Genomic DNA, 22,187 nt, shown 5'->3' on the forward strand with positions numbered 1-22,187 from the left:
TGGCATGGCTGTGGGACTGATGCTGTGAGGGAGGAAAAACCACCTGGTATGGTGGTAGAGCAGTTGGGGAGCCAGTTGGGTGCTGTGGACCATCCCTCTTCCTCTCTCCAAACCTGGCAGCTTTTTCTCCCTCTCTTCCTTTTCCTTGGCTACTTCTGTTCCTTCTTCTCACCTCGCTGTCCTCAAAAAAGGTGTGTGGAAAGAGAAACCAGGTGCTCCCATCTTGAGAATGGATTTTCCTTTCCAAAGCCTTCTGGAAAAAGTGAATATGTAGAATTAGGCTATGTCATAGTGTAATCTCAAAAAAAAAAGAAAAATATATATATATAAACAAATGTATTACTGTTTTTTGAACCAAACCAACCCCAACCTTGAATGCAGCTAATGATATAATTATCCTACTTGATTATCATTATTTGTCTAGCTGTCTTTATTAAGGCAGTTATGCATACATTACAGATGAGAAAATGTATTTTAATTTGGTTTTATTGTTGCTGTGTGCTAAAAGAAAAAAAGAAGCCAACCTAATTCAGTCTCTTAGCATTTTTATTTTTTATGGTAATAGCTTCAAATTAATGAATTAATAACTTGAAATTTTGTTTACAAGACCAGTTTTCAAACCCCATTTTATAAACCTAGTATATTCTGGAGCAGATAATCATAAGAAAGACGAATAAGTATCAGATTACAGAAATTTTCTACATTAAGAATGACCATATGTGCCTTTGAATAATTCCAGATGGAAGGCTGCTAGTTCACAATTTGTTGTTTTGGATTCAGTTTCTTCAGAATATTTTTTTTTTTTTTAGTAAACAAGCCAATCCACAGGTGTATTAGAGGCAGAAGAAAATAAAGGAATGTATTTGTTTTGCTAGGTTTATAAATCTAAACTTTTCACCTATTTATTCTCCTCTTCCACCCTCCAACATTTTGGTTGCATGGCTGAGCTATCAGGGTTGTGTCAGATTTAGATTAGTCGTACAGACCTTTACATTATCACTATGTAGTCCTTAAGTGATCACATTTATAGTATGATAACTTAATGTGTCTTTTAAGAAGCATATTCAGATGCTTATCAAGAGTCTTCACAGAGTGAATGTGAAACCTTTCAAATAAAAAGGTAAATACTTGAGAAAGTTATAAATTTACCTCTATTAGGCAATTGTTTTGCAACCTCGGCTCTGACTGCCAACACTAGTGCTCCCTGCAACTGCTTTTGAAAGAAAATACACTCTGAGAGCATGACAGTTTATTTTCTGTAGTGATTCTCCTCTCTCTCAGACAAAGAAAAAAGTACTTTGTTCATCATGCAATATTAAAGACCCTTTTGTTACAAAAGGAACCTTAGTAATAGGCATAAGCTTGTTTCATGTTGACAAAGGCAGTGTTTAAATATCTCATCCCAGTAGTTGCAGCTGCACTTCCCCGGTAAGGTGAGAAAAAACACAATTTCACATTATAGTTAATGAAGTCTTAACTGTTCCTGTATCTGAGGTCGCTTGGGTCTCCCTTGCTTCAGGAGTTCTCTCACCGTCCTGCTCTGGGAAGCTTCGTCATTCTTAAGCCCCACAGGGAATGCCTGAATAACATTTCATGTCCTTAATAGTGCTTGTTTGCTTATTCTTTATGATAAGGCACTAAGATATCCCAAGGTACTTCAGGATGATCATTGTAGTTCTTACTGTGCATGTCTATGTGTGTTTTCCCTGTGTTTTTTATTTACTGCTTCCCCACACATTTTTAATAGTATTTTACAAGTCAGTATTGCAGGAAATAATAACTGTAATAGATCATTTATTTTTAATTTCACTCAGAGCATCGCATGGGGGCCATGTGTAACTTCTTAATAACACAGATGATGAGTGTGGCATCAAAAGTGCCTAAGTTACTTTTTCATCTTCATCCTCCCTTATTTTATTTCTACTGCCACAGTCGCATCTGTGGAGTTGAAGAAAGGCTATGTACTGTATTTGCTTCATAGCAGAGGAAGGTATAGTATCTAGTCTTGGCCGTGACAGTTAAAAAGTCAGAATATCTGGAAAACTCATTTTCATGGCTGAGAACTTGATCCTTCTTTTACTACTTCTTGGGGCTAAAAATGTTGTTTATTGATTATTCAGGAGTCATGTGAAGTATAAAATGGAACTTTCAGAGCCTTGTGGCTTTTGAGCCTTTATAAGCTCGCCCCAGTGACTTTCAACTGATCATTAAGTAAAGAGGTTCTTCATATGCTTTTGTGAGGTATTAGCTGTTTTGTCTGCAAAATGTAGGTTTTTTTATTAATGTAAGAAAACAGAGTTTTGTGATATGTCTTTTATTCCCATTTACATTTATTGTAAAAAATATGAGCATTTAAAAAAGATCAGATCAGTTTCAGCCAATGTTACAAGTATGTGCATTTTAAGAGAGAAATCATCTTGATTTCTCAAGAAGCATCATATTTTATATCATCTTTGTGGAAAAGTGCAACTTGAGTAAAATAGTTTCTGGAGTACAGAACCTACTGTACAGTGCTATTTCTGAAATACCGCTAGGAAAGAGGCCAGGATTAGAAGGAGAGCAAAATTTAGCAGTATGGAGGACTGGGATTGCTAATGGTAAGCATTTTCTCATGCTTGTGACTGTACTGTTTTTACACAGAAGTCTTTTAAAATGTTCAGAGGAGGGATACTGTGATATGCCTCTTTGGAGTCAAGTACTTCTGTGGTCATCTTTATCAGTGGTTCAAACTTTTTTTGGTCTGAATTCCATTGTTTAAAGGATTTTGTCACTATTCTATGAAACCTTTGTCCCAGCCCTTCAACATCTTAGATGGTAACAGTCCTGTGCAGCTCAATATTCCTGTTGATTGACTTGTATCTCACTTTGTGTGTAAGTTTAAACACTTTCACAAGCCATTGCATATAAAGAGGAGGGTATTTCCATGCAGTTGCTTTGAGATGCCAAGGAATGAATGAGCTTTTGCAATATTGGGCTTGCTTGCATAGTTGCTTTTGTAAGAATCCCCTCAGAAATGCTGCTTTGCAAATTAAATTGTACCTACTGTTTGATTCATTTTAGAATTAAAGATGACTTACTTGGTGTCGAGGGTTTAGATTGTGGGGTGACAATAAAATCCTGGCAGATGTATTGTTAACCTCCTCTCCTCTCCTTCCCCCTTTTGCCCCTCCCTCTCCCCCCTTCCCACTAAGGACAGGCGATCGGGAGGAAAAGAAGGACAGAGAGAAGAGAGTTGGAAAAAAATAAAAATGTTTTACTAATACTACTAATAAGAATAGAGAAAATAATACAAAATATACAAAACCAATCTTGAAAGTCTCAGCAACTGCAGAGCTGGCACCCAAAGTCCTGGATTGGACTCTGCAGCCAGCCAGGGCTGGATTCAGTCTCTCACTAGGCCTCAGTTTGCAGGGACAACTAGCAAGGTCCTCTCCTAATGTTGGCCACAAGCAGAAGGGAAAAAAGAAGGGATGAGATCCTCATGATCTCCTACTTTTATGTGAAGTATTCACGTGAATGGAATGGTATATGCAGTTGGTCAGTTTCTTTGTCACCTGTTTCTTGTTGCCCCTCTGGCAAGATGTCCATCCATGCTTATCAATAACTTCGCATTCCATTGCTATGTTTACTAAAACATGTATCTGGTTCTCCAGGAAAATGCAGCTAATATGAAGGCTGTAGCTGACAGGCAAAATTCACTAAAAGAGAAACTTGTTTTTTAACAAAACCAGGACACTTGGTGAGCAGTTAACCTGGAAAACTTGCCTTGACATGTAAGGCTGGTTAACGTGTACAGTACAGTGTTTGCATGCATTTTTAAATTTTTAAACACCTGATGCAGCAGCAACGAAGTACTGTCTGGCATTTCTTAAGCTCTGTGATCATTCCTCTGCTCCAGTGATTCAGGAAGACGCTGTCACCACACCCACCAGCAGCTCTTCTCTGGGGACTCCTTTTCCTCATATTTCCTACTGTGACTGTGGGATTCAGACATTCAGAAGCATTTGTTTGACTCATTCTACGAGTCAGAAGCCATGGAGTAAAACCATCGCAAGCTGACAAAATCTGCTGGCCTGTTCCCCTGCAAAGGATGCGGGGTGGGGGGGGGTGTGTGTGTGTGCGCACCTAAGGTCTTGGAGTAACTTGTGAAATAAAGGGTGTTTTGAGCAGAAATGCGTAGATCGCTCAATTACGGCAGCACCGATTTTTCTGTGCAGAGCAGATGATGTCTGTGGGGTGGGTGCATAGACAGCTTAAAAAATGGCTGAACCAATTACATTCAGTCTTTCTACAGAAATTACCTTTTGAGTAGAAATCAGGCACAAAGAGCACAGGCCCCTGTTTGCTGGACCTATGAGGAATTAAAATTTGGGAAAGGGAATGCTATAACAGGAGGTGCGGTTGTGTGCCCAATGTACCCTTCCACACAAACAGTGTTCCTTCCCCTGAAATGTGGGCTAGCAGAAGACAAAACACAACATTCTATCTCTAAGTAAACACTTCATCATTTAATTAATATCCTACGTTAATCTATGTAAAACTGAAGATGTGCAGAGGAGAGGATACGTTAGGAGCTATTACAAAGTATTGTCAATGCTTTCCTAAAGGGAGATGACAGGGGTGACTTTTATTTACTTTAAGAAGTAAAGGTTAATTGAGCAAATGCCAAATAGTATTACAAATATAAGATCAATGCTCTTCTCTCCTCTAGAGCAAAATTTGTTGCCTAAGTATGGATTTTTAAAATATGTAGTAATTTTAATGCTACGCAAATAGTGTGTAGTCTCACTTTTTTATAATCAGGGTTGCCACAGACGATTGCAATAACCAAAATGTGTTGAAAGATAAGGTGATGCATTGCATAATAATCTAGAGTATTGTTGAATGAAAGAACTTTGTGATACAGTCATTTCTTCATAGAGAAGATTGTCTGGGTTACTCAAAAAACATGCCATGGCTTTTGGCACAGATATTTTTGTAAATGGATAATAGCTGGTCTGAAAAGCACCTTTTGATTCTTTTACTCTTTCTGTATGAATGTGTTTGAAATTTTTAGATCAAGACCTCTGAAGAGGAAAATGGTAGACATGTTCTCAATTCTGCAAAAAGCTGATGCACCTGAGTACAACTGGTAACAAGAGGAGTCATAACTATTTAAAAATTACCTGTAGCCAGGTGTTCTCAGGTTAAGATCCTTAAATATATAGAAATGTTCTGTGAAATGTTTAAGGATTTTGTTTCCTTAACTGGATTTAGACAATGGTTTCTCCAACATTTTTGGTGGTCTAATCTGATTAGTTTAATTGTCCAAATAAGAAACTCTTGAGTGACGTAAGGAGACCACTGGGGGACAAAAGAATGCAATTGTACAATTAAGTTTTCTTGGTATTTTTAGTAGGCACATGTAAACCTCTAATCTCTAGAACCTTCTTAGTTTAATGAACCATGACATCAATATTAGATGTAACTATATATTTTCTTCTAATGTCTAAGTAGTTATTCAGTTTTTCTCTATTTTCTAAGTGGATTACCCAGATGTATCTATTTAAATCCTGAATTTCTGATGCCACATTGTCTTGAGTCATGAACTGTGTCTTGTTCACTCAGACTGCGTTTTCGTAAATGCCACTTGACAAGCCAGCAGGCAGGAATTTAGAAACTGGTAGGTGTTGGCATCTTCAGTCACTGATCAAACTCTGTCACACTTGCTCTCTCTAAGGGTTTTAGTGTTCTGAGGGATTTTTTTTTTTTCCTCCCCTTACATCTGTTCATGTAGGACTTATTATTTGCTTGTTAGCTGATTTGCAGACTTATTGTTAGGTTATTTTTGAGTTTATTTCTTTGCAACCAGGGAGCTAACAAAACCTGTTTGAGTTAATGTGTATTTGTACATCGCTTACGTTATCGGTGTAGGTGGCTTTACTTTGCATCAGTGTAGTGCATGCTTAAAGTGTTAATTTGCAACTCAGCAAGAACGGTGAGGCATTTAGCTTTTAACATCTTCCCCATCTATTTGACAGTATTCCTGCAGTACCTATTCAACACATTTGAATGGACTCCTTTCATCAGATGTCTCAGAAGACACAGTGTTTTGGCCAGCAAAATGAGGAATCCTCTACTGAAATAATTTTCCTCCTCTTTTCATTTAGTGCTTTTTTTTTTCCTTTCCTCTTCTTATACGTGTGCTTACACAAATTGCACCCAGCTCAGTAACTTTTTGTACAGCTCATGCAGAAACTCCTACAATAGAGGCTGTGCTCCAAATGTCAGAACTGACATTCTTACTAATGGTTGAGTACCCTCTCCGCAAAGTCTCAACCTTCATTTTTAATACGGAACTTCAAGTGCATAAATTCTCCAGTATTTTAATTTCTAAAATTACTTTCACCCAAGTTGGGTCATCTCAGTCTCCTTGATTTGCTTTTGGGCTTCTTGTTTGCAAATGCCCACAACTTTAAGCAATGTCGAGTGAGTGAATATTTTTTTGGCAGTGTAGTGCTGGACAAGGCTGTTTTCTTTTATCTCCTTTCCTTGTCTCCTGCTGGCTATAGGCATTTCGTATTCTGGAGACAAGATAAGATTTAGATTCTGCAGTTAACAGCACCTATTAACTCCCTGAAATTTTCAGTCCCTAAGTGAAAATAAAATTATTAAAAATAGTATAACAGTTTTCAAATGAAAATAGCATTTTCAATAGAGTAGATGAGATGGGTCCTTGTAATTACAGGAAGCAGGAAGATCACTGTGTATGAGAACCAACTTATTACTGGCTTTCATCTTGTCTTTAGGTATTACTGGCACCAAAGTTTTTCATCAGTGTAGGTTCCTGTTACTTGTTTCACCTTGCTAGGAAACCTAAATTATGGCCAGATTCCTGTCTTCACAGTGAATTTCAGTAAGACTCCTAAAGCTAACGTGAACTTTAGACACACAGAATCTTAATTATATTTATTAGCGAAAAGCAATAATTACTTCTAGATTCTATCTAGACTGGTTTAACATTCTTTGAAAAGGAGGTGTACTTCCATCCACTCCCAACTTAAGCTATCAGCCATTGAAACAGCCAGTCCCTTACCTTGTTCTCCTTAGCGGACTTCGTTATGAGAACTGACCACCAACATAAATCAAAGTTATCTCAACAGACTTTACTGAAGTTTTTTCAACATGTGCAACAAAAGCACAGCAGGCCAGATCCACGTTCCTTCATGGGGTTCTGTTGATTAAATCATCTGAATTTCTGGCCCAGCGTGTCCAGTGCTCTCAATTCCCGAGTCCAGCCGTACTGTCTCTGTGAGACACCAGGAGGACATTTATATTGGAGGAAAGTTTGTTGTATCAGCTGCATTACAGAAAGTCTTTTCCGTGGGCTGTTTGTTACAGACTTTTTATTTTGGCTTTGGCTAGCTATCGGATGCTTCTATTTAAACAAACAAGTTTCTTCCCCAAGTTTTTCTCAAGATGTTCTGCCATGAAATACCTCTGAGACAAAATGGGTGATACATATATATTTAATAAGTGACATCAGGATTTATACAAACACGTTAATAAATCAGTCATTGAATTGAATTGTGACTTCAGAGTAGGATCTGGTGGCAGTAAAACAGCATGGGACATCTTAAAACAAAATTTCCATTTCAGAACACTTATGTTTCATCTTAGGTGTTTGTTCCTCTTCAAGTCAAGTCTGTACTACCAGCATTTCTGCTACCTGTGTCTGTTGCTTGAGGGTGAGATACAAAAAAGTTATTATCTGCTGTATATAAGGTAGAAGTCCTTATGTACAGATATGTCAGAAAAACTGTGTTTGCATTTCTGGATTTTTTTTTTTTTCTTCCCTGTGCCCTTTCCTCTGAGTTTTGACCCAGCATTTTGGAGCATCTGCTGACAAGGGTATGTCAAAAGACTGTAGAGTAGATCTTCTATTCTTGCATTTGGCTGGCAGTGTGTTTTGGCTTGCTGGTATATTACGTTTGTAATCCTATACCAAGCATGCCCTCCTAGAATAGATCATAGAATCACTGAAAAATGTTGGTTGGAACCTCTGGAGGTCATCTGGTCCAACACCCCCCAGTCCTGGCAGTGCTGGTTTCAAAGACAGATTGCATTACTTGGGGTCTTGCTCCAGCTGAGTTTTGAATATGGAAAAGCTACAACTCTGGGTACAAAGGAAAAAAAAAAAGTCTCATTAAGAGTGGTCAAGAGCTAAAACAGGTTGCTGAATTGGAGTTTCCCTTGTTGCAACTTGTGACAGTTGCCTCCTCCGTGTGCCCCTTCCCTGTGCATCTTTCAAAAGGGCTTGGAACACTCTTCTCTATAGCCCCAGCCCACAGGGTATTGAAGAGTAGAGTTGGATCCCAGTTCTCACAGTCCCTGCACATACATCATGTGCTGCAGGCTCCTTACATCTCAATGGCCTTCCACTGGGGTCTCTCCAGTTGGTCCATCTCCACTGTACTAGGGGACTCCAAACTGCACATGTGTTTAGCTGCCACCCAGAAGTCAATAATTGTTTCTGCCAACTTGTTGCTCGTACACATTTGCTCATACAGCCCCAGTGCGCGGGTCAGCCTGGGTTGGTGCCAGTGTGCCTTTCTGACCCCTGTTCAGTTTGTCCACCAGCACCCCCACCTCTGTTCTGCTGGTCACCCCAGCTGGCACTGCTGCGTGGGGTTATCCTGGCACTGCTGCAATACTCTGCATTTGTGTCTGCTGAATTTGTGAGACTTCTGTCAAGCCAGTCTTCCAGTTTGTCCTGATGTTGGGGAATAGCAGCCCTAGACCCCACCATGTCAATCCTCCCCCAGTTTGGTGTCATCCACAAATAGGATGAGGATGTGTCCATCCCATTGACCAGATGAAGGAGGATTAATCTTGATACTGATCCATGAGGGTCAGCATTTGAAATTGAAAACCAATTGGACCATTAGACCAGAACCATTGCCATTTGGACCAGACCACTGCATTTGAAGCCTGATGACCCATTTATTTTTTCACCCAGTTTCTAAAAATAACCGTGTATCTTCTTCTCTCACCCAATCCTTATATTTCAGAAATGCAAATTTAATAAACAGATTAGGGGAAAGCTGAACAGTGGAACAGAAATTGTTTGCATTGTAGGCTTCTAAAAATGCATCATTGCTTTTAAGAAGGAACTGGGAATTGTTTGTGAAAAAAACAGAGTTCAACAGGTGAACAATTTAGTTAGTTAGTTAGTTATTTTTAAACCAGTTTATGCTCATGTCGAAAGTGGTACATTCGAAGTGATGTGAACTGGAAAGAAATTAAAGAGAGAATTGCAATTGTTTCGAGGTGGTTGTGGGGTTTTTTGGTACAAATTTACATTGCTTGAACTTTATTGCACTGGTTGTGTGTGGGGGAGCTTTATAGGAGAAGCAATTGAGGAAGATAGACTTTTAAAGGAAATACGTAACAGTAAAACCATTAAGTATCAAGAGTGTTCAGCATATTCAGACTATTTTAAAATCATTTTTGCTTTAAAATCACTGAAGTTTTGAATTCATCTTTATGACTTTCTTCTTTAAGATTTCACAGTATCACAGTATCACAGTATGTTTGGGATTGGAAGGGACCTCAAAATCTCATCTAGTCCAATCCCCCTGCTGGAGCAGGAACACCTAGGTGAGGTCGCACAGGAACATGTCCAGGCGGGTTTTGAATGTCTCCAGAGAAGGAGACTCCACAACTTCCCTGGGCAGCCTGTTCCAGTGCTCTGTCACCCTTACTGAGAAGAAGTTTCTTCTCAAATTTAAGTGGAACCTCTTGTGTTCCAGCTTGATCCCATTACCCCTTGTCCTATCATTGTTTGCCACCGAGAAGAGCCTGGCCCCATCCTCATGGCACTCACCCTTTTTATATTTATAAACATTAATAAGGTCCCCCCTTAGTCTCCTCTTCTCCAAACTAAAGAGACCCAGCTCCCTCAGCCTTTCTTCATAAGGGAGGTGCTCCACTCCCTTAATCAAGATTTAGGAAACTCCTTTCTGGAGGTGGTGGTAAACTGTTAGTCAGAACTTCTTCTGTAAACTATTCTTCATCTGAAAATGGGCTTGGGTTTGGTTTGGATAACCCCAAGGCTTATGAGCTTGGCTGTCCTGAAACACTTTGCTCATCTGAGAGGTTTGACTGAAGCGTGGTGTGGTTGTTTTAGCCTTACTGGGTGTTAGGAAGTCACAGCTGAGCACCATGGAGCTGTGAACTTGCTACAGAGAATATGGGGGTGGGAGAACATGTTTCCAAGCTCAGGAACAGCTGATGTCTGTGAGCTTTGTGGAGCATTTTCCACCATATGGATGCGAGGAATGAACTTGCGAATCGGGAAGAAGGCTTTCAGGACACAGGCAGGGTTTCCAGTGTTGCACAGCAGCTACATGCTGGAAGACTTTAGTCCAACAGTCCCATTTTAAGGGAAGACTCTTATGAAAATCTTATGTTTTGTTGATTGTAGGGATTTTATACCACTGTTCCTGCTCTCCCTCGTTGGCACTTTCCTCTCCATCCCTCCCCTCCTCAGCAAACTCACCAGTGCATGCCACAATCTGCTGTGTTGACAGGCACGTGTGTTCAAACGAGTATCTTGTATTTCAGATATATACACATAATTCAGGTAAATCTTGCCATCATGCCTCAGTACATTTATTTTGCTAACCTCACTAGATCCATTATTACTTACACATTTTTTCCTTCTTTTTTTTTTTTTTTTTTTTTTTTTTTTTTTTTGTTTTTTGTTTGATTTGGTCTTGGAAGAGTTTGCACAACAACAAAAGTGTATTTGAATGCCTTTTACCTAAGCCAAGCAGCTTTGATTTTCAAAAGATACAACAGTATGTTGACTTTGCAAGTGGACAAGTGTTTGGTAGATGAATTAGATGGATCTATGGAAAAATCTGTTCTATGAGACATCTTGATGAATGAACATTCATTTTCATTACATACATACATTTCATTTTGTTACATACAACTGACTTGTATTAGCAAATTCAATGGTCAGAACATCACCCGCAAAAGAAAATATGGTGGCAGAGATCAGAACTAGCATTCTGCATTAGCAAAATATTGCTATTGAAAATTTGCATATGATTTTTATTTTTTTGGTCCTAAGTGTTGATACAATTTGTTTGAAGGTTATAATAAAAATCTGTAACGCCTTCTCTCCAACTCACTTTAAAAAACAAACCAACCCCCCAAACAAAACTCAAACCAAAATCCTAAAAATCCTTGGAATGAATTTGCAAAAAAATCCATTCCAGGTGTGAATTTATACAGCTATGCATGGTACTTGAGATATTGACTTGTCAAATATAATTGAGGCTGGAAATGCATTGACCTTTTATTAATATTCTTAAACACTCGAGTTTGCTGAAAGCACAGAATAAAATAATGATCTATTGCTTAAGGTGCTAGGTGTATAGACTGATGCCAGCAGGAGTACTTACAATAAAGATAATGCCTTCAGTTTTGAATGAAACCTGTTTACCATACCTTGAAGAGTAGTCACTGTCCTAAAAATAATCTGCTGTCAAATACAGTGGAAAAGTGAGCACTATCAGCTTCCAGCCTCATTTATCTGATGAAAGATGTGTGATTTTGTTGTTGTTGTCTTTTTAATTATTTTTCATTGTTGACAGTGGGAAGTGAGTTTTTGTCTTGTTGTAGTTTAATGAGAATTGGGCAGCAAGCTGTATCTGCTGGGAGGAGCTGTAAGTTCACCTTCATCTGCTGTTGCAGCAAGAAAGGGTTTTGATGTTGGGGAAAATGGGGCAGGGTTTTGAGAGGGAAAAGCAAATGTACAGGTGGGAATTTCCCATATGGTACCGCAGGCAGAAATTGTTTATTCTGTTTTCACTGTATATACTCACTGGAGATCTTGGCCTTTGTAGTGGCTGAGTCAGGATCGTGTGCAGTCTTCAAGTTTCTACCACAAATCAGTAGCTGTAGCTTGGAGAAGACCACTAACTTTTAAGCAGTTTTATTGATAACCAGGTACGTGTACCCCTGGATATAGCCCTTGATTTGCAGTTATAAAGGTGTTTAAAACGTCTTGGTCTGACAATCTCACTGAAATTTAAATATCATGTTAATTTTGGAGAATATAATTGCTATTCTAATAATTACTAGTAATCTAGTCGTTACTTTGCAACTGCAATCAGTTTGAGGAACACTCATGTTGAGCTTTTGGTTAATCTGTGCTGTTAGAAATAAGCACAAAAAACTTGTGATAAAAATCTGACCCTGATCTGTAAGTTTGTTAGGTGGAGCTAGTGGGGTTGAGCAGGGACAGAGCAGTTCGACTGAATGAACCAACGGTGGCAATGAGATCCAAAACTCTATTCTTCAGCATGTGGTTTTGTAAGAAAGTCCAGAGAAAGGAATTTTATCAGGTTGCCTGTGGCGTTTTATACATTATTTTTTAAGACAGAAATATAGTTAAGAAGGCCCTGTTATAATAGCTTGATGGAAGCTTAGTTTTTTACTGATAGGATAACATTCATGCCAAGTAGAGGTCTTTACTCAAAAACCAATTTAGATGGGAAAATATACTTGTAGCTTGTGCATGTGATACTATATAGAGCATGTTATCAGATAATTATGTAAAAGTTTTGCACTTTCACTAATCTTTTTCATCTATTTTTTTCCCCTGATGCAGTAAAGAACATGATATAAATATTTTACTTTTTTTGTCAGTTCCATAGGTTTAAATCTCAGTAGCAGTTTTGAGAAAGATAAATGCTAGAAGCCTCTATTGTGGTCCTTCAAAAATGCCCGAGTATCTCACAGGGTACTGAGGCTTAAATGCATGGTTCTGATTACAGATGACTATTTTTTCAAGGCTGTGATGTAGCTTTTTGTTTTGTTTTTAGTAGCTGGTGTTCTTCTTGTAGATAAGGTTGGGTGGTTGTTGTTTTGTTGCTTTTTTTCGGTAAGTCAAAGCTTTGCATAATTTCAGTGGATTCTGTGGTTTTAGCAGGTATGAGGCTGTGAATTCTAACTAAAACACTTGGGCTCTGAAAACAGCTCATTTTAATACCTTGACAAGAAGAAACCTGATGATGAATTTAATATGAATTTTGAGCTTGTCTTTGTTATGAGCTACTGAAGCAGAAACGAAAATTTGTGTATTGTTCTGGAAGTGTGATTTTTTTTTTTCTACTTTCCTGTCATGCACTGGTCTTATCTGAGGTTGTCTAAAGACAATTCTGTAATGTAGGAGCTCCTGGGGTTTTCTGGAGCTGGTGTTCAGTCCATAACTGCATTACATTTTATGTCCAATGAATACTGTGGTAGAACTATAAGAAGAACCTTCTTCTGCAGGAGGGCAGAAAGTCTATGACGTTTCTTTGTTTCTGTGTATTAATTACATCAAGGGAGGTACAGAAACCATAAGAAAAAATGGGAGAATAGCTGGAGTTAAAATGAAAGAATAAATAGAATTAAAAACAAGTTTAAAGCTGAAATTAAAGGCAATTTAAGACATCTGTTCACTGACTTCTGTATGATCAGTCCCCAAGACTGATGGTATCCTGGGGTGTATTAGAACGGGGGTGGTTAGTAGGTTGAGAGAGGTTCTCCTTCCCCTCTACTCTGCCCTGGTGAGACCACACCTGGAATATTGTGTCCAGTTCTGGGCCCCTCAGTTCAAGAAAGACAGGGAACTGCTAGAGAGAGTTCAGCGCAGGGCAACAAAGGTGATGAAGGGAGTGGAGCATCTCCCTTATGGGGAAAGGCTGAGGGAGCTGGGGCTCTTTACCTTGGAGAAGAGGAGACTGAGGGGTGACCTCATTAATGTTTACAGATATATAAAGGGTGAGGGTCATGAGGATGGAGCCAGGCTCTTCTTGATGACAACCAATGATAGGACAAGGTGTAGTGGGTACAAACTGGAATACAAAAGGTTCCACTTAAATTTGAGAAGAAACTTCTTCTCAGTGAGGGTGGCAGAGCACTGGAACAGGCTGCCCAGGGGTGTTGTGGAGTCTCCTTCTCTGCAGACATTCAAAACCCACCTGGACACATTCCTGTGTAACCTCATCTGGGTGTTCCTGCTTTGGTGGGGGGATTGGACTAGATGATCTTTCGAGGTCCCTTCCAATCCCTAACATTCTGTGACTCTGTGAAAATTTGTCTAATTAGACAGTTCAGTTGCTTTTACCACAAAGCAAAAGAAAAATGCAGAAGTTCCTCTACCTTCCTGAATGTTTTTTCCCCTTGCAGATTTAAAGTGCTGGCTGAAGTGTGATCTGCTCTGTGTGTCTACATATAAATACATGCGTCTACATATAAATACAATTCAGCCTGCAGATAATACTTTGTAGCATCAGACCTGAAGAAATCTCCCGTGGTGCTGCACTGGCCTGTTCTTCCACAGCATCTTGCTGTGGGATGCTTCCCCAGCATCCCACTGCTTCCCTGGCTCCGCTGCTGCATTTTCTTATTTCCCTCACGTGCAGGCAGGTGCTTAAAACAACTTGCTGGCAGAGACCGGCAGCTTTTTCTCTGTGTTGGTGGGATCTGATGAGAACACATGGCCACTTGCTCCAGGAGCTGGGAAATTGTGTTGCAATCTGTTCCACTTAGGTTTTTGTGAGTAATCGCAAGCTTCCCATATCTGTATTGTCTTAAGGTTTTCTATTGTTAATTGATTCAGTTGCTCAAAGCTGTGACAGCTATGATAAGCCTCAGCATTTTTACTTCCAGTTAAATATTTATAAAATGTGAATTTCACTGTATGCAGCTTGAAAGTCAGATGATGAGTCTCTGAATGTATTTGTTTAACTATCTGTAGCCAAGTACAATTAGCATGTACTGTAAGGGCAGTGGTAATTATCCTGTCTAGTAAGCATGCAGAATTCTTCCTTACTGGAAGATTATTTTAATATTCCCTTGGTGTAGCTTGAGGCAGCAGGGAAGTGGATCCCGGTGCTAAAAATAAGAAAGGAAGATGCGCATTTGTGTGTTGCATCAGTTTTCAGCAAGCTTAGAAGAACGTATTGTGCAAGAACGTGTTGCCTTCAGCTCATTCTCTACAGACTATTAACAAGTTTAACTGCTTCAGACACATCCCCCCACACATGTGTACGGGAATAGAAGTAATTCATAAGGAGAAAGCTGTGTTCACCATTCAGATTATACAATAACTCCTCCATTTTTATATATTGCTTTAAATTCAGGAGGATCTGCACTCCAGGTGCAGATTAGTTTGCACTAAGCAAAGGAAAGAATCTGTAAATACTACCAAGTAATATTTATGCAAGAGGTGACTTGAAATGTCTCACGGAAAAACAAGTTTGTTTGCAGTTTCTTGCTGAATGAAGAGGCTAGTGGTTTGTTTATGTGGAAAAGAAGAGGCAGCATTAGCTTTAACTAGAATAAAGTATTTTGAATTTGATTGCTTTGACATGAGCCCTGATCTAATTAAATAAGGGCTTTCTGGAAAGGTTGTTAGGTGTCCATGTACTTTGTTAGTTTCTTTGATTGCCATGGAAGAGGATTGGAAGATGGATGTGTAATGTGAAAATATTTTTTTGGGACTGGGTGTGCATGTGGTTGTTTTTTGGTTTGGGTGTGTGGGGCTTTTTTGTGTTGTTGTGTGTGTGTGCGTGTGGTTTTTTTGTGTGTGTGTTTTAAAAGGGAAATCATATATGGGTGTGTTGGCACTTTTTGAATTTTGGGAGGTCAAGGCTTATTGAATTTTGTACTTTGGAAATCACAGAATCACAGAATGTCAGGGATTGGAAGGGACCTTGAAAGATCATCTAGTCCAATCCCCCTGCTGGAGCAGGAACACCCAGATGAGGTTACACAAGAAAGCATCCAGGCGGGCTTTGAATGTCTCCAGAGAAGGAGATTCCCCAACCTCCCTGGGCAGCCTGTTCCAGTGCTCTGTCACCCTCACTGAGAAGTTTCTTCTCAAAGTTAAGTGGAACTTTTTGTGTTCCAGTTTGTACCCATTACCCCTTGTCCTATCATTGGTTGTTGCAGTCTTTTTGCTTGTTTACAGGGCAGGACAAATAAAGTTAAGGAACTGAGTAGAAGATTGGGGAGATGACACGCTAAGTACTTCTAACCCTCAGCTCGCTGTTTAAGGAGGAGAGAACTTGTAAAAAAGGTGTTATTGTAACTTTTCCAAGTTGAATGGATTGTTGCATTTGTTGATGTTTGAGTCAATACTAATATCTTTTTCTGTTAGCAGTGGAGCAAAAAGAGCTGATGACATAGAAAGACCGTGAGGTTTTTATTTTAGCTTGCTGTAGCAGGACTGATCTGAAATCATGTGTCTCTTCTGTGTGCCAGAAACAGAATCTCTTGATTGCAGCTCTTGGAGATTTCAGCAATAAATGCATCCTTCCACAAATACTGATTAGGCATTACTACATGTACTGGCTCATAAGCTGACTAAAGGAAATGTAGTATGAAATATCTTGTACAACTTCCACAGACATGCTTAAAAATAACTACACATTCCTCTCTTCTGCATTGCTTTAGTTGTAGAATAATATTTTTGTTCTCTGCTTTGGTGAGTTTCGTGTTTTGCTTCGATATTGTTGGTATTTAAAAAAGAGCATAAATGGTTGTTCAGTTAGCCTAAGTAGCTATTGACCTAAACTTTTAAAGCTTAGCTTGGAGATGTGAGATTAAAGTATAACTTCCATAAATCAACTGTCAGCTCCAATGTTTGAGACTTTTATTTATTTTCTGCTCTATTTCTCACTGTGATTTTTTTTTTTTTCAGGTGTAAAGTAAAAATGATGGCATTGTTAAGGAAAAGCAATGGAAATGTAATTCATATCTGTTAAGACAGTCACCTACACACACACAAATTGGTGTAGGCTGTTTCCAAGCAGATATTTTCCATCTGAGGCATCAGCCCTCTCAGCTGGACCTTTCTTAGTATGGGACATCACTGCTCACCCCAGTGCTTCTCCCATTTCTGCTAAAACAGATGGCAAATGGCTATAAACCTTATCTGTAAACTCCCCAGGTCCTTCTGTCTGTCCAGTGCTTACTGCTGTGGTCTGTCTGCATCTTGGGACTATAATTATTATTATTGTGGAAATAACAATGCTTACAGATATCTAAACCCATCTGACTTGAGTGACTGATCTGTCAGAAATACACTGCAAATACACGTTGCAGTATAGGATTACATTTAAAAAGCATCAGTGGACAGTAGTGATAGTGTGTACTGTATGTATAATAACTTTGTTGGGGAGGTATGGAATTGCATACTGTGTGTGCTTTAAAAAGCAGGATTGCATTTAACTTGGAAGAGAAAAACGAAGAAGCTGAACAAAATGTGTGAGGGTACGATAATAAATACCACCAAGGAGGCATGGTATAGAAAATTGCACTTTTACCTGGGTGGCTTATTCGTGGTCTCACAACCAGGGAATAGGTAGGCATGAAAGATAAGGTGTTTACCCTCTAAAATGTTAAAAAAGCTCATAATGAATGAGGTGAGTTTTTGTTTGTTTGTTTTAAGAAAGATGTGTATGCTTTCAAAACTCTCATAAAGAGCTGAGATTTCTATTTGTGCTTTTGTAAAATACTCTGGAATGTCTAATAAAGTGACCTGAGACAATATATTGAGGCTGGTTTGTGATAATTGTTTTCTCTACTTGAATCAAAATTTGAACTTGGTTGTAGTTCACAGAATAGACTTTAAAGTGCTAAATTGTTTTTTTATTTCCAAATAATTAAAGGTTTCCAGATATTACCACATATGGGAGTCTGAAGTTACAGGTAGTACTCAGGTTAACTGTATTAAAATACTGCTGTATCAAAAAAAAAACACCAAATCTGTGTATATGTGCAAAGTAGAAATGTTACTGTACCTAATTGTCTATTGATATACCGATGAACTTTACTAGTCTACAGTTAAAAAAGTATAGATCAACCTTTGCTTTTTTTGTGGCTTGAATTTTACATCAAATTATATTATAAGGGGCTTAATAACAAGCCCACTGCTCTTTACCTCTATTCTTTGTATATAGAGTGTAAGGTCTTTTAAAAATAAATAAATAACCTGTGTTTACACAATGAGTGTTCCTAGTCTTCGATAATAACTGATACAGATAGTATCAGAAGTATAATTAGAGTTGTGTACCTTAGGGTGTTGCTGTCTTTTTTTTTTTTTTTTTCTTATGGTAAATTGAACATTTTCTCATACTTAATTCTGGTTAGCTGTAGGATTTGAAATATCTTACTTTTTGAATATTTTTCCTCTTTGTGTTTTGTTACTCTGTGTTTCTTATGACTCTGAGTATAAAGGAAGAGGATTTTTTTGCCAGTATGAGAACTATTTTATACAATTCTGCACTGAGAGGTATTTAGTGGATTTTAGTATTACTTACTGATCTGGAAAGATGAACTAAGCCGCACAACGTGCTTTAACAGGTTTCTGCAGTTTTAAATGCCTGCCTCTTGTGTGCAGTAAGTACAGAGGCAGCTGACTGGATTGGCCAAGTTCTGCTACATCAGTTGTAATTATTTAAACTTAGACATGCCAGCTGTGTTGTTGGGAAAATAAATCAATTTACATTTTAGACAGGCTTTCTTCTTCTGTCTTCCCCTTTTATTTGCTTAAAGTGAAAGCAGATTAGCTCTGAGTCAAAAATGTTTTGAAAATCTTTATGGTAGATAAAGGAAACTAAGCCGTGATATCTTTTTCACGTATGAGAGGTTTTCTAGATATTTTCCTAAATGTAGTATGCAATAGTACTGCTGAAGTGGTAACCCTGAAATGGGAACTAATGCCATGCTCAAACAAGCTCAGTGACTTTGTGGAGGAAGGATTTAATTCCTGCCCTCCTACCCATCAATAATTTGACTTGGGAAGCAAAGAAACTTGAATAATTAAATTTAGGTCAGAATAGTTTAAGTAACATCCGGTATCAGAAAGGATGCATATGTCTGAAGGGAAGAAAAAAAAATACAAAAGGGAAGCAGGAAGACGGGGTGGTACACCAAGGCTGAGTCAACAGAGGCCCTTCAGAAAAGAGGAATTCAACCCTGGCAAAACCAATACAGAAAGCCATAAAATATATCAGACAAATGTATGGGAAGGAAATCAGAAGGGTAATAAGTCTATGAAGCAGATGGTCGACTTTGTAATGTGTCACTTTACCAAAACAGGAAGTGATATAGTTCCTTCTCCAATAGTTAAAGGAAAAAAAAAATTGGTGAGACTATGGTGGTGAAGTACTCTAGTTCTGTGGGGGTTTTGGTTTTAAGTTTTTTTTTGGTCTCGTTAATAAGAATTAATTAGTGTCAGGCTTTAGGATGTTAAATGAAAAGATGCTCAAGGTGGTGCAATGAAGCACAGCTAACTGTCCTGACCAGCTGGATATGCCAAAGAATTCTGGTAGCACTTAAGGATAATGTGATTGCCCTGTTCCAAACATATACTTTTTACTGTCAGTGTGAGCAATGTGGTGAAATGACCAGAAAAATGGATAAGAATAGTCAGTTATTTAACTTGGTTAAGACTAGGCAGGTTTATGAGAAAATACAGAATAACCTGATGAAGCAGCACAAGTGAGCAACAAGGAGACGAGGACAACATATTGGACTAAGGGGGTTAACAGAGGCTTAATTACCATCTTAATTTGTGAAGGAAGAAGACACAAACCCCATGAGTTTACAGATAAGAGTGCCTTTATGAAGATCCTAAATCCAGAATTGGGCAACCAAATTTTAAGTACGTGGAAGAAAAAGAATGCTTTATCTTAGTGCTTGTCTCCAAGGGATCAAAAAAAAGGGGTGGGAGAAGCATATGAGACAATGGAAAGGTAGAACATCTCCTGTGAACAATGAACACTCAGCGAAACTAAATCCAAGGAAAAGGAAATACTCCCACCCACTCTTCTTTCCTTATCCTTGTTCTCACAGAATTAGTGTTTACAGTGAAAAACACATCTCCTTTGGAGGCTACTGAAGCCGAGAACTCTCCTGAGAATTGAGATGATTTAGACATTTGTATGAGTGGCAAGTGGGAGGTGTTACAGTAAATGATCTGGTTTTAGAGAAGTGTGGAATTCTCATGGTTTTGGACATAAGCACATTTCAGAGGTGTGGTTTTGGTTTTTTTCTCCAGAGAAAAGCATCTCTGAATGTGTTATGGACAGCATTTGCCTCTCCATTTATGTCCATTTTTAGGACCATGGTGTAGGTTGGATTCACCAGTAGTCTCACCAGACTGAATTATTTTTCTTTTCTGAAGTACAGCTCTACCGCACGGGCAGCTCATGACCTCAGTGTGCGTCAAGTCCTCCTGAGGTGGAAGGAACATTAGTTTACTTCCTTTTTAAAACAAAACAAAAAATCAAATGCTTTGATTTGTATGTTGCTTGACTTTTTCTTGGGAAAATCACCAGGTTCAGCTTGTCTTAAAAACATGTAAGTATCTTCTTCTCTCCCACTTCTAGGAAGTCGCTACGAGGCTGTAGCATCAATGGAGATGTCATGGACCCTTAGCTCTGTGAATGTAAACAGAATTAAACAGGAATTGCTCTGGCTGGAAACTGAACTGCCTGAGCAGTTCAAGTACTTCCAAGCACTAGTGACTGCTGGAGCCATGTTGCCTTCATCTGCCCAGTTCTGGCTGCTTTACAGCCACTGCTGTCACCAGGGAAAAGACTTGTGAGGAGCTGAGGTCTACCCTGTAGCACATGGATTTCTGTTTGGGTATACAAATAAAAATCTGAGACCTGAGCAAAGACTGGTGCAATAGAGTCAATCTTGAGGCTGTCAAATATAACTCTTGACTTGTTTCTTCTCATACTAGAGAGAAATATAAGTCGGTTGATGTCAGGTTGGGTATTTTGCATCTTCTTGTCACTCCTTGAGATTTCTGAGATCTGTTGTGCAGTTTCAAAACATGATGTAGAAATTATAAGCTGAATTTGTAGGACGTGGGTGTTTTGGGAAATCATCTAGTGCAGACGGTAGCTGATGGTCATACCCTCCTATTGTGGCATGGGGAGCTCCATAGTTTGTAATTATGAAATAAGCTTTTCCTTTGATCAGGTTAAATTTTAACGAGTTGCCTATTGTAAACATCAAATGTCATTAAATTTTCTTTTCAGAGAGGCTTCAAACTTTATAGTGCACTTAGCAAGTATTCTTCTCTCATTCACTATGTGTTAGAGAGCACATCTGCAGAGCAGTTTACATGCCTACTGCAATAGTATTGGATTTGTTACATTTTTTTACCCCATGTATTTGTGTGTAAATCCTTGACATGTGAATTGCTTGTGCAGATGCGTTCAAGTAGAAACCCTGCACTTTGAAGTCTCTCTGTTATGGGCATAAAGTACTTTCTTGGTAATGAGGAGGCTTCGTGTCAAAGTGTTATCTCAATACATGTTTCTGAGTCTTGCGAAAGGAAGGTGCTTAAGTTTAACTCAGTGGAAAAAACCCCACATTTTATTACTGTTTGCATTGAGTTACAGGAGTTAATAATTGCTTGCGTGTGTATCCAGGTTGAGGGAGAATGTGTTCACTGGAGGCGGTACATCGTATCAATTCGTTTTCTTCATCTCTGCAGCTTCAGTGAATCTTCAAGTATGATTTTCCTGTGTCAGGTGCTTTGAAAGCATTTTTAAATCCAGTAACCACTCGTGAGCATTGTCTTACCAAAGCTGCTTTTGTAATGTTTGGGTAGCGTTGTATATTCTGAATGATGGTAAAGCTGAAGTGTAGCTGTTCATCCTGAAGTACAGAAGTAGTGGACATGACAACTCGTACCTTTGTCAAAGGCAAAAAAAATACAACAATCACATTGTTTTCTTGGCTATCGCTCAGTATTCAGTTTGCAGTATTCAGTTCACAATAACTGAAGGAGGAACACACAGGTGAATTAACAGAAGTTGCTGTTTTTAACAATCGTGTAGGAAAGCCCATAGAAATAGTTCGCACACACCTGATGACCTTCAGTATGAGAACATACAGTGGTCTGTCTAGTGCCGTATCTTGTATCAAACTTCAGGAATCATCAGCTGGTGTCAAGAAAGGTGTAAAACCTCCCTGCCACATAAATGTGCGATATTCTTCCTCCTTATTCTGAATAGAAGTTTTTTCAGTTCCTTAAGGGTGCTTTTTATTTTTTCTAAAGCCCTTGTGTCGGTGATTTGTTTGTTTGTTTAAATACTCTTGCCTATCATGTGTGTTTC

The 22,187-nt window shown here is 38.7% G+C and overlaps 1 protein-coding gene across 1 annotated transcript in view; it reads left to right on the forward strand.

Moving 5' to 3' along the window:
* Positions 1 to 22,187, forward strand: part of EML4 (EMAP like 4) — a 161,174-nt gene that overhangs the window by 17,432 nt on the left and 121,555 nt on the right. The window lies entirely within an intron of this gene.

This window comes from Streptopelia decaocto, assembly GCF_964273445.1.
Source record: "Streptopelia decaocto genome assembly, chromosome: 3".
Classification (NCBI taxonomy): Eukaryota; Metazoa; Chordata; class Aves; order Columbiformes; family Columbidae; genus Streptopelia; species Streptopelia decaocto.